The 11567-nt window shown below is 45.1% G+C and overlaps 2 non-coding genes across 2 annotated transcripts; both read left to right on the forward strand.

The window, feature by feature from the left end:
* The first annotated feature begins 8115 nt into the window (after nucleotides 1-8115).
* Nucleotides 8116-8230, forward strand: LOC132145939 (U5 spliceosomal RNA). The gene has a single exon (XR_009434698.1). It is a non-coding gene; the product is annotated as a U5 spliceosomal RNA (small nuclear RNA).
* Nucleotides 8231-11109: 2879 nt separating this feature from the next.
* On the forward strand, nucleotides 11110-11224 carry LOC132146083 (U5 spliceosomal RNA). Its single transcript, XR_009434832.1, has one exon. It is a non-coding gene; the product is annotated as a U5 spliceosomal RNA (small nuclear RNA).
* Nucleotides 11225-11567: the final 343 nt, after the last annotated feature.

Below are 11567 nucleotides of genomic sequence, written 5' to 3' on the forward strand. Positions count from 1 at the left end.
CGATAAGGCATTCAACTTAATCAAAAAGCACGAATAAGCAATAAAACAAATGTGCGGATCTGAATGGAATGTGTGTGTGTCTGATAGCGTGTTAATGAGTGTAGTGTGAGATTGCGCGTCGGGCACACTGACCAATTTTGGCGGACAGAATCGCAAACTGGAGAGTGTAGTTGGACCTCGTCTGGCTCCAGGAAGGAAGTTTAACGCCTTGGACTCGTTTGAGAGTGAACCGCTCACCAACAACAGCCGATCTTTAAGGTGCGTCGCTATGGAATCGCAAGACTCCACGTCGCATCAGACAGCGTGCGCGGGAAGCCTCAGTTCAAACAAACGCCGCCTTCCACTCCACATGGTAACCATTTACTTCACTCTCCTTCTCACGAATCGAAACATACCCCGATGCCGTGTCCTCCTTCCACCTGACTAAATAGGCCTCACCTCCATTTCCCTTTCCGCCATTAATTACTCACTCCACCCTTTCCGTTGAAAGTGAAAGTGAAAGTAAACGTAAACATGGCTGTATAGTTTACTGTACTGTCACACGCTCTTCCCCCCCTGAAAGAAAACAACCCATGGTTGTTTATTTGGGAGTGTTAAAATCCCAGAAACTCATCTTCTTCATCAGAGTTGTCTTGGAATATTTTTAGGAGTTTTTCCTTACTTTGGGACTCTAACTCTTCGGCTGTCGGGTAGCACATTTTCATATTGCACACATGGGTTGTTCGAACATCTTCTCCAGTAGTCTCCAGTGCAACACGGTAATTCAGTGGACCCAGCTGTTTTATTACACGGTAAGGACCTTTCCATTTACTTGGTAGTTTAGCAGTGAATTTAGCTTTTGCACTAGATTGTGGAAAGTTCCTTATCCACACACGATCTTCTTTTTTAAATGTTAGTTCTCGTCTGTGTTTGTTGTAATTTTTTGTTTGTCTAACATGAGCCTTTTTGCTGTTTTCCATAGCTTTGGATTGAAGCTGGGTTAAACAATGAACAACATCGTATGCTGGCACATCAGGATTGAGATTTTTACCTCGGAGAAGTTTGTCCATTGGACTCTGTAGCTTTCTTCCCAGTTGCAGTTCCGCTGGAGTCATCCCTATGGTCTCTTGGACAGCAGAATTGATGGCAAATCTGAACTCTGATAAATATTGATCCCACTTGTTGTGATTTTCATCTAGGTATGCCGCTATCATGTATTTAAGTGTGCGGTTGACTCTCTCAGTCATGTTGGTCTGAGGATGGTATGCAGTTGTCAGTTTAGGAGTTACCTTCCATTTTTCGCAGACATCCTTAAATACAGACGAAACAAATTGTGTACCCCTATCAGACAGCAAGAAATCAGGCACACCCCATCTGGTCAGAATCTCCTTCCTGAAAATGGCAGCAACCGTTTGTGCATTGGCATTTCGAATGGGGAACATCTCAACCCATCGAGTGAAGTAGTCGATGAAGACTAAGAGATATGCATTTCGGCTGGAACTACACGGCAAAGGCCCCATTATGTCCAAACCCAACATTTCATTGGGGTGAGTGACAGTGGTGTGTTGCAGTTTGCCAGCAGGTTTTTGATTGTCACTCTTAAGTTGTTGACATTTTACACATCTCTTTACCCATTTCTTGACATCATTCCACATTCCTGGCCAGAAAGCCACTTCTTGAATTCTCTTATAGGTCTTGAATATTCCTCCATGGCCACTCAAGGGGCTAGCATGATAATGCTGAAGTACCTGTTGAATGAGGCTACTAGGAACACAAACACGATAATGCAGCTGATTGTCAGCCAGGTGAGCTTTACGGTAAAGCTTGTCTTCCAGTACTTCATATTGTCCTTTCAGGTTGTCATCACCTTCTGCCATGGTCTGCAAAATTTTCATGATTACGGTGTCTTTATGTTGTTCTTCCCAGATCTTATCCAGAGAGATTGGGAGATCCTCTGACTCCTTGTGGCTGGCATACAAGTTGCAACTCACTCTGATGGGGATTCGAGAGAGAGCGTCAGGTGCCACATTTAGCTTTCCCTTCCGGTATTCAACAATGAAATCGAATCTTTGCAGTCGTAGGGCCCATCTGATTAAACGACTTGAGGTCTTGGTGGACCCCATCACCCACTGCAGTGCAGAGTGATCCGTAACAACAGTAAACAACTTGTGTTCCAGATAATGCTGCCACTTCTCCAGAGCCCAAACTACTGCCAAGCATTCTTTTTCCGTTGCAGAATAATTCACTTCAGCTTTGTTCAAAGCTCTGCTAGCATAAGCTATGACTTCCTCTTTATCATGGTCCTTCTGTGTCAGCACAGCGCCCAGACCGGTCTCACTAGCATCTGTGTAGACAATGAAGGGGTGCTGTAAATTTGGGTGTCCCAGAATGGGAGGTGTCATCAAGCTTATTTTCAACTGCTCAAAAGCCTGCTGACATTGCGGCGTCCACTGGAAAACTCTGTCCTTCTTCTTCAGGGCATTGAGGGGTTCAGCGATCTGGGAAAAGAATGGGACAAACCAGTGGTACCACCCGGCTAAACCAAGGAATCGCTGGACCTCCTTGAGGTTTCTTGGAATTGGGTAAGAACGAATAACTTCAACTTTGCTGGAATCAGCAGAGATGCCTTGAATACTCAAGACATGGCCTAGGAACGCTAGTTCCTGCAGACAGAATTTGCTTTTTTTAAGGTTGATAGTCAGGCCTGCTTTTTTCAGCTTGTATAAGACACTCTGGATGTCAAGGAAGTGCTGTTCAATGGTTGGGGAATAGATGATAATGTCATCTATGTACACAAAGCAATTGTGACCACGTAGTTCGCCCAAAACCATTTCCATTAATCTTTGGAAGGTAGCTGGGGCATTTTTCAATCCAAATGGCATTACATTAAACTGGAAATAATCCAAATGGTGTAATAAATGCTGTCTTCGCTGTACTTTCAGGGTCCATGGTCACCTGCCAGTAACCGCTATTCAGATCAATGGTTGAAAAAATAGCAGCTCCAGAAAGAGATTCCAATATCTCTGCGATGTTTGGCAGTGGGTATGCGTCACTTTCCGTAACAGCATTTACCTTACGGTAGTCTACACAAAACCGGAGACTCCCATCTTTTTTGGGGACAAGGACGACAGGTGAGGCCCAACCTGAATGAGAAGGTTTCACAATGCCTGCACTCAACATTTCTTCCAGTTGTTTCTCCACAACAGCTTGTTTGGCAGGGGACATGCGATAGGGTCGTTGTTTTATTGGTACTTGTTGGGTGAGGTAAATACGATGTTGGAGAACATCAGTGCGACCTGGTCTGAGTGCACATACCTCTGGATTGGCCTCCAGGACTTGACGTAGCTGGCATTTTCCATCAGCCGGTAAGTGGGCTCCATTTACTGCACTGTCAATAAAGTTTTTATGTCCATGTCATCTGTGCTGAATGTAAATTTGGTTTGAGGGGGAGGGATTGAACTCAAGAGAGAGATACTCTGGTTGGTATTACCTTGTTGCTTTCCTTTTCTGGGTCTGTTCTCAGGTACACTTGCATAGCCTGGTTGGAATGGGTGTTCCACATCAGGAGTAGATTTGAAGGTATACTTTTTGTCGATTACACTTATTTGTAAACCACTAAAGAAGATGAAATCCAGGCCCAGGACTACTGAATATGACAGAGCCCTGGGTGCTAGAACTGCAGCTGGTATGGTGAATACTTTGTCATGAATATTAATTGAGACATTCAGCCATCCAAGAGGAACCTCTGCTTCACCGTTAGCAAGATACAAAGGTCCAAGTGTCCAGGGTTGGAGATCATGGGGTGATTGAGCAATGTTCTTCCAGAGAAACTCATGGATAAGGGTATAGCTTGCACCTGTGTCCACAATGGCTTTTCCCTTCCATGAGCCAACACTAACAGGCACAATTAACTGTTGAGGCACGCTGACAGGATTGATAGGAGTAGATGATGTACTTCTAGCTGTAATGGTGGAAATGGGTTTACCTGGGGGTGATTGAGAATTCTTCATAGTTGTTGAAGACACTGAATTGTTGGAAGGTTGGCCAGGTGGCTTGGGTGACTGGAAATTCCGTTTGTTGCTAGGTGGCTTATAACCTGAAGACGGGGTTGATTGAGCTGGAGAAGTAAAGTGAGGGCATGTACCTGGTGCGTGAAGTCCTCTACATCGCCAACATTGTACAGCAGGTTGGACAGGAGTCATCCCTCTGGGTGATGCGACAACAGTTTTGGAACCAGCTATGCTGTCACACTGCTTCTGTGTTTCATGGTCTTTCTCCAGTTGGTGACCCAGTCGAACTAACTCTTCCACGGTGGTTACATGGCTACGAAGATGACTAGCGAGGTAAGGTTTTATGTTTTTAAGGATCATATATCTATGTCTGCTTCAGTTAAACTTGGTTTCCATCTTTTACAGAGAGCTCTGTAGGTGAAAGCAAAATCCCTTATGGACTCCTTTTCGCCTTGAATCCGATGGCGGACACGTTCAGCCAACTCATCTTCATAGTCCTCAGCTAGAAAAGCAGCAAGAAAAACAGACTGAAACTCACTCCATGTTGTGACAGATGATCTTGCCACTTCCCACCAGTCACGCGCAGTGCCATATAAAACTGTCCTGAAGGTGGCCAAGATATCAGCGTCCATTAGAGGATGTACAGCAAGAAAGTCTTGACATCGTGTTATGTACAACAAAGGATCTGGGTCGTCAGCTGGCCTTCCAAATGCGGGAAATGTTAGCTTGATGTGGTCAGTTTTAACAGCAGTAGCAGGGGCTGCTGGATGAGTCACTTGTGATGGTGATTGAGATAAGGGTTATGAAGAGAAATACTTTTCCCACTCAGGTCAGTTATTCTTTTTTCTTGACTCTCAAACTTTGCTTCCATTTTAGTTTGCAGTTCTTTCATGTTTGTGGACAATTTGTCAGTGAGTAATGTCAATTGACTACTTTTTTCCAGCAGTTGATTAGAATCCTTCTTAAAGTGCTGTTGAACTGATTGAATGTCCTGTTGAATCTCAGACTGCAACTGTTGCACCATAAAGCGCACTTCTCCCACTAAGGTATTCTCTACCTTCATAGCTTTAATTGTCTGATCAGACTCAGTTTCAGCTTGCTGCTTGTTTGCAGATAATGTAGTGGAGAGTTGTTGCTTGATTTCGTCCATCTTTCCAGCGAGTTTAGTGATCTGGCTCTCATGGCTGGACGAGTTGGACTTGAATTCATTAGTGAGTTCAGTTACAGCTTTCTCTTGTTTGGTCATGAAATCATGCAACTGGTCCCAGTTACCTTGTGCTCGTGCAGTGAGTTGACCAATCTCTCTTCCAGGTGTTGGGAGAGTTCTAGGCAGGTCATACTGTACCCCTGAAGATGAAGAAGGTGGTGGTGAAGCAGCGGCTGGAGATGATGTCCCAGGTGATGGAGTGCATAATTGCATGGGTTCTGGAGGTCTTGGTTCCCGTGGGAAAGGTTGATTTGGAATGCTGCCTCCCAAAGGTGTGGACACAAACTGCACATGTGGTCCTGGCTGCACAATGCGACTGAACTGGTTGGGCGTGTGGCAGAAAGTTGGAGCATAGGATTCCTGAGGAGCTGGACGGTACATAGGTGGCCAACTAGGGGTGGCCACATCCGGAGCCTCCATTTCGACAAAGGTTGAGTGTGGGGAAGGGTGCTCTGCCATGATTATGTAAATGAAATATAATATCAATAAATGATGCAATTAAAAAGTGTTGCAAATCAGTAGTGTGTATGTCAGTTAATTCATATAATTTACCTTGCCTTTTAATTGTACAAATGTAGTTCACAGTTCACAACATTAAGCAAGTGTCTCAAAACAATTGTCAAAAAAGTCAATCAAAAAAGAAAAAAAAATTTTTTTTTTTTTTTTTTTTTTTTGGAAAGCATAAATCAGGGTAATTAGTCACAGATCACGTTGAGGTCACGAATTACACAATAAATCCTCACTGCAGTCAGATAATAGGTTTCAATTAAAGTTGCTCTTCATTACGATTTCAAAAAAAAAAATAAAAAAAAATGTGTGGCAACCAAGAAAATTCGGTTAACAGGAAGTTCAAAATTCCCAGGTTTGAGAAAATTAACAGGTGTAGCAAAAAGGATTCCCACACTTAAGTTCCAAAATTCAAAACTTCCCAATTATGTAAATACAAAAAGAAAATAACAATTCAAGTAAAGAAAAAAATTAAATTCAATAAGTCAATGCAAATTCACATTCACAAGTAGTCACGTATTCACACTCAATTGTGTTCAAGTCCCTTGTCGGGCGCCACTCTGTAACAGTGGTGGTGGCTGCCCTAAACTTAAATTATTATTTTTTTAACGACAAATTCGGGCGCCAGACAGTTTTCTAAAACTGACAAAAATCAAACAACCCAGGATAGCAAAAGAAAACCACTGATTACATACAAAAACAAGTATTTCAAAACAAGTTGGAATTTATTGCATAATGTCCATAAACATTATAAAAAAAAATACTTATTTTGAAAAAAACAACCAAACAAACAGTAAATAAAGAAATAGATAGATATAGTTCTTAACGTAACAGTTAAATTTCTCAGTTCCAAATCAGTGTTCACACAATCACAAACGCTATAAAGGAAATCCCAGGTCATACTGGTCACACTCTAGCTGGGCGTCAACACTGGCAGATTCGTGTGTCCATATTCACGCCAAACTTTACATATAACCAAAAGAGAAAGAGGAAAAAACATTTTGAATTCACATTTCGTGGTTGAATACTCAAAAAAATGCAAAACTTTAAAGATCAACGATAAGGCATTCAACTTAATCAAAAAGCACGAATAAGCAATAAAACAAATGTGCGGATCTGAATGGAATGTGTGTGTGTCTGATAGCGTGTGAATGAGTGTAGTGTGAGATTGCGCGTCGGGCACACTGACCAATTTTGGCGGACAGAATCGCAAACTGGAGAGTGTAGTTGGACCTCGTCTGGCTCCAGGAAGGAAGTTTAACGCCTTAGACTCGTTTGAGAGTGAACCGCTCACCAACAACAGCCGATCTTTAAGGTGCGTCGCTATGGAATAGCCAGACTCCACGTCGCATCAGACAGCGTGCGCGGGAAGCCTCAGTTCAAACAAACGCCGCCTTCCACTCCACATGGTAACCATTTACTTCACTCTCCTTCTCACGAATCGAAACATACCCCGATGACGTGTCCTCCTTCCACCTGACTAAATAGGCCTCACCTCCATTTCCCTTTCCGCCATTAATTACTCACTCCACCCTTTCCGTTAAAAGTGAAAGTGAAAGTAAACGTAAACATGGCTGTATAGTTTACTGCACTGTCACAACAGTGTGTCAATAAAGCAAAATGACAGTTAAAGGCATTTCGTCATTGAAATCGGTGATGTCATCATTCAGCTAAGTTCAGTTTAAATAGTATCTGTGCAATAATTTGCAATCAAGTCAACAATATCGCTGTACATGAAGTGTCCCCAGCTATGCCTGCCAGAGGCGACAGAGGCAAGGAACCAAAACTCGATCAGTGAAAAAATGGAGAAAAAACCCGGTGAGAAACCAGGCTCAGTCGGGGAGACAGTTCCCCTCTGGTCAGAAGAAACCAGCAAATCAGCTCCAGGCTGCAGAAAAGTCAGACTGTGCAGAAGAATCATCTGTTTCCTGTGGTCTTGTCCTGGTGGTCGTCTGAGACAAGGTCTTTACAGGGGATCTGTATCTGGGGCTCATCTAGTTGTCCGATAGGGCTAGAGGTGTTTCAGGGCCATAGAGGTCCTTTCTAGGTGTTGATCAACCATCTTGTCTGGATACTGACTGGATCCGGGTGACTGAAGCGGCCCACTGATCTGGATACAGACTGGATCTGGTGGCTACGGTGACCTCGGAATAAGGGATTTCTTTAAAAGACTCTTTTATTCATATAAGATTTTCTCCAACTTTTCAGATGGAGGCATGAGAAAGAGATTGCCTTGATTTGGCTTGTGGTTATTGGTGGACCGAGGGGACTTTTGTGAGTTTTACTCCTCCCTTTTGGAGTTGGGGGAGGGCTGACGAAACGCATGTGGGCAGGCGTCGTCACCCTTGATGACCCTTGGCGAGCGTAGTGGTTTACCAGAGGCAGCGCACAGGCCCGAGGGGTCGTAGACACAGCTCGAGTTTCTCTTCATTGTCACATAAATCTTTCGCCTTTTACTAAAGATTTCCGTGGAGGGGAACTTTTGCGAGTGACCTGTATTTTTGGGTGCTCTGCTCACAGCAGAGCTACATCGAAATGTCAAGAGCAGAATCAATTTGGCCGTCCGCCAACACGCTGCAGGAGGGCGTGCCACTGGTCATCGTCTGTATTTGCACTCTCTGCGTTTGCGCTGTCAGCACTTAGTGTTTATTTAGCTGGCATGGGAAGGCAGCACTTTCTTGTACGTGACGGGATGCAAATTCTGGAAGGCTCTCTTTAGTGACGGGTCCAAACAAAGATCTCATCAGCTCCTCTAGCCCTATCGGCGACTCGTGCACTTCGAGCCTTCTTAGCGAAGGCGCAAGTGGCTGACTGCTGACTGCGTTGGTGGTATAGTGGTGAGCATAGCTGCCTTCCAAGCAGTTGACCCGGGTTCGATTCCCAGCCAACGCATAACCTTTGGCTCGGGCTGATGTCGAAGCAGAACTCCTTCTGTGACCTGTGGCTCCTCCCAAAACTTTTGGATGGATCGTTCGGAAGCCGAAAAGAGCTAGCTCTCCCCATCGGGGAATCGAACCCCGGTCTTCCGCGTGACAGGCGGAGATACTGTCCACTATACTAACGTGGAGCTGCGCATGCTGCTGTTTCTCCCCCATCCGACGCTACTGCACCGACATAACTGAACAATGCATGGCTTTTTCTGACGCTGACACAGCCCTAGCACCGTCAAATTCCGGATGGACCCATCATTAGCTAAAGTCGCATAACATTTGGAACACTACCCGTTGCAGGGGTCATTGTTTGGACTCTTTTTTTTTTTTTTTTTAATTGCGCTTTAAACAAAAAGGATTGTGTCAATGCAACTGAACAACATTAATTAGGAACACAGTGCGTCAATAAAGCAAAATGACAGTTAAAGGCATTTCGTCATTGAAATCGGTGATGTCATCATTCAGCTAAGTTCAGTTTAAATAGTATCTGTGCAATAATTTGCAATCAAGTCAACAATATCGCTGTACATGAAGTGTCCCCAGCTATGCCTGCCAGAGGCGACAGAGGCAAGGAACCAAAACTCGATCGGTGAAAAAATGGAGAAAAAACCCGGTGAGAAACCAGGCTCAGTCGGGGAGACAGTTCCCCTCTGGTCAGAAGAAACCAGCAAATCAGCTCCAGGCTGCAGAAAAGTCAGACTGTGCAGAAGAATCATCTGTTTCCTGTGGTCTTGTCCTGGTGGTCGTCTGAGACAAGGTCTTTACAGGGGATCTGTATCTGGGGCTCATCTAGTTGTCCGATAGGGCTAGAGGTGTTTCAGGGCCATAGAGGTCCTTTCTAGGTGTTGATCAACCATCTTGTCTGGATACTGACTGGATCCGGGTGACTGAAGCGGCCCACTGATCTGGATACAGACTGGATCTGGTGGCTACGGTGTATTTGCACTCTCTGCGTTTGCGCTGTCAGCACTTAGTGTTTATTTAGCTGGCATGGGAAGGCAGCACTTTCTTGTACGTGACGGGATGCAAATTCTGGAAGGCTCTCTTTAGTGACGGGTCCAAACAAAGATCTCATCAGCTCCTCTAGCCCTATCGGCGACTCGTGCACTTCGAGCCTTCTTAGCGACGGCGCAAGTGGCTGACTGCTGACTGCGTTGGTGGTATAGTGGTGAGCATAGCTGCCTTCCAAGCAGTTGACCCGGGTTTGATTCCCGGCCAAAGCATGTCCTTTGGCTCGGGCTGATGTCGAAGCAGAACTCTTTCTGTGACCTGTGGCTCCTCCCAAAACTTTTGGATGGATCATTCGGAAGCCGAAAAGAGCTAGCTCTCCCCGTCGGGGAATCGAACCCCGGTCTTCCGCGTGACAGGTGGAGATACTGTCCACTATACTAACAAGGAGCTGCGCATGCTGCCGTTTCTCCCCCAACCAACGCTACTGCACCGACATAACTGAACAATGCATGGCTTTTTCTGACGCTGACACAGCCCTAGCACCGTCAAATTCCGGATGGACCCATCATTAGCTAAAGTCGCATAACATTTGGAACACTACCCGTTGCAGGGGTCATTGTTTGGACTCTTTTTTTTTTTATTTTTTTTTTTTTATTTGCGCTTTAAACAAAAAGGATTGTGTCAATGCAACTGAACAACATTAATTAGGAACACAGTGCGTCAATAAAGCAAAATGACAGTTAAAGTTATTTCGTCATGGAAATCGGTGATGTCATCATTCAGCTAAGTTCAGTTTAAATAGTATCTGTGCAATAATTTGCAATCAAGTCAACGATATCGCTGTACATGAAGTGTCCCCAGCTATGCCTGCCAGAGGCGACAGAGGCAAGGAACCAAAACTCGATCGGTGAAAAAATGGAGAAAAATCCCGGTGAGAAACCAGGCTCAGTCGGGGAGACAGTTCTCCTCTGGTCAGAAGAAACCAGCAAATCAGCTCCAGGCTGCAGAAAAGTCAGACTGTGTAGAAGAATCATCTTTTTCCTGTGGTCTTGTCCTGGTGGTCGTCTGAGACAAGGTCTTTACAGGGGATCTGTATGTGGGGCTCATCTAGTTTTCCCGGTCTCCGCTGTGTTTCAGGGCCATAGAGGTCCTTTCTAGGTGTTGATCAACCATCTTGTCTAGATACTGACTGGATCCGGGTGACTGAAGCGGCCCACTGATCTGGATACAGACTGGATCTGGTGGCTACGGTGACCTCGGAATAAGGGATTTCTTTAAAAGACTCTTTTATTCATATAAGATTTTCTCCAACTTTTCAGATGGAGGCATGAGAAAGAGATTGCCTTGATTGGGCTTGTGGTTATTGGTGGACCGAGGGGACTTTTGTGAGTTTTACTCCTCCCTTTTAGAGTGGGGGGGGGGGGCTGACAAAACGCATGTGGGCAGGCGTCGTCACCCTTGATGACCCTTGGCGAGCGTAGTGGTTTACCAGAGGCAGCGCACAGGCCCGAGGGGTCGTAGACATAGCTCGAGTTTCTCTTGATTGTCGCATAAATCTTTCGCTTTTTACTAAAGATTTCCGTGGAGGGGAACTTTTGCGAGTGACCTGTATTTTTGGGTGCTCTGCTCACAGCAGAGCTACATCGAAATGTCAAGAGCAGAATCAATTTGGCTGTCCGCCAACACGCTGCAGGAGGGCGTGCCACTGGTCATCGTCTGTATTTGCACACTCTGCGTTTGCGCTGTCAGCACTTAGTGTTTATTTAGCTGGCATGGGAAGGCAGCACTTTCTTGTACGTGACGGGATGCACATTCTGGAAGGCTCTCTTTAGTGACGGGTCCAAACAAAGATCTCATCAGCTCCTCTAGCCCTATCGGCGACTCGTGCACTTCGAGCCTTCTTAGCGACGGCGCAAGTGGCTGACTGCTGACTGCGTTGGTGGTATAGTGGTGAGTATAGCTGCCTTCCAAGCAGTTGACTCG

The sequence above is a fragment of the Carassius carassius genome, chromosome 8 (assembly GCF_963082965.1).
Source record: "Carassius carassius chromosome 8, fCarCar2.1, whole genome shotgun sequence".
Lineage (NCBI taxonomy): Eukaryota > Metazoa > Chordata > Actinopteri > Cypriniformes > Cyprinidae > Carassius > Carassius carassius.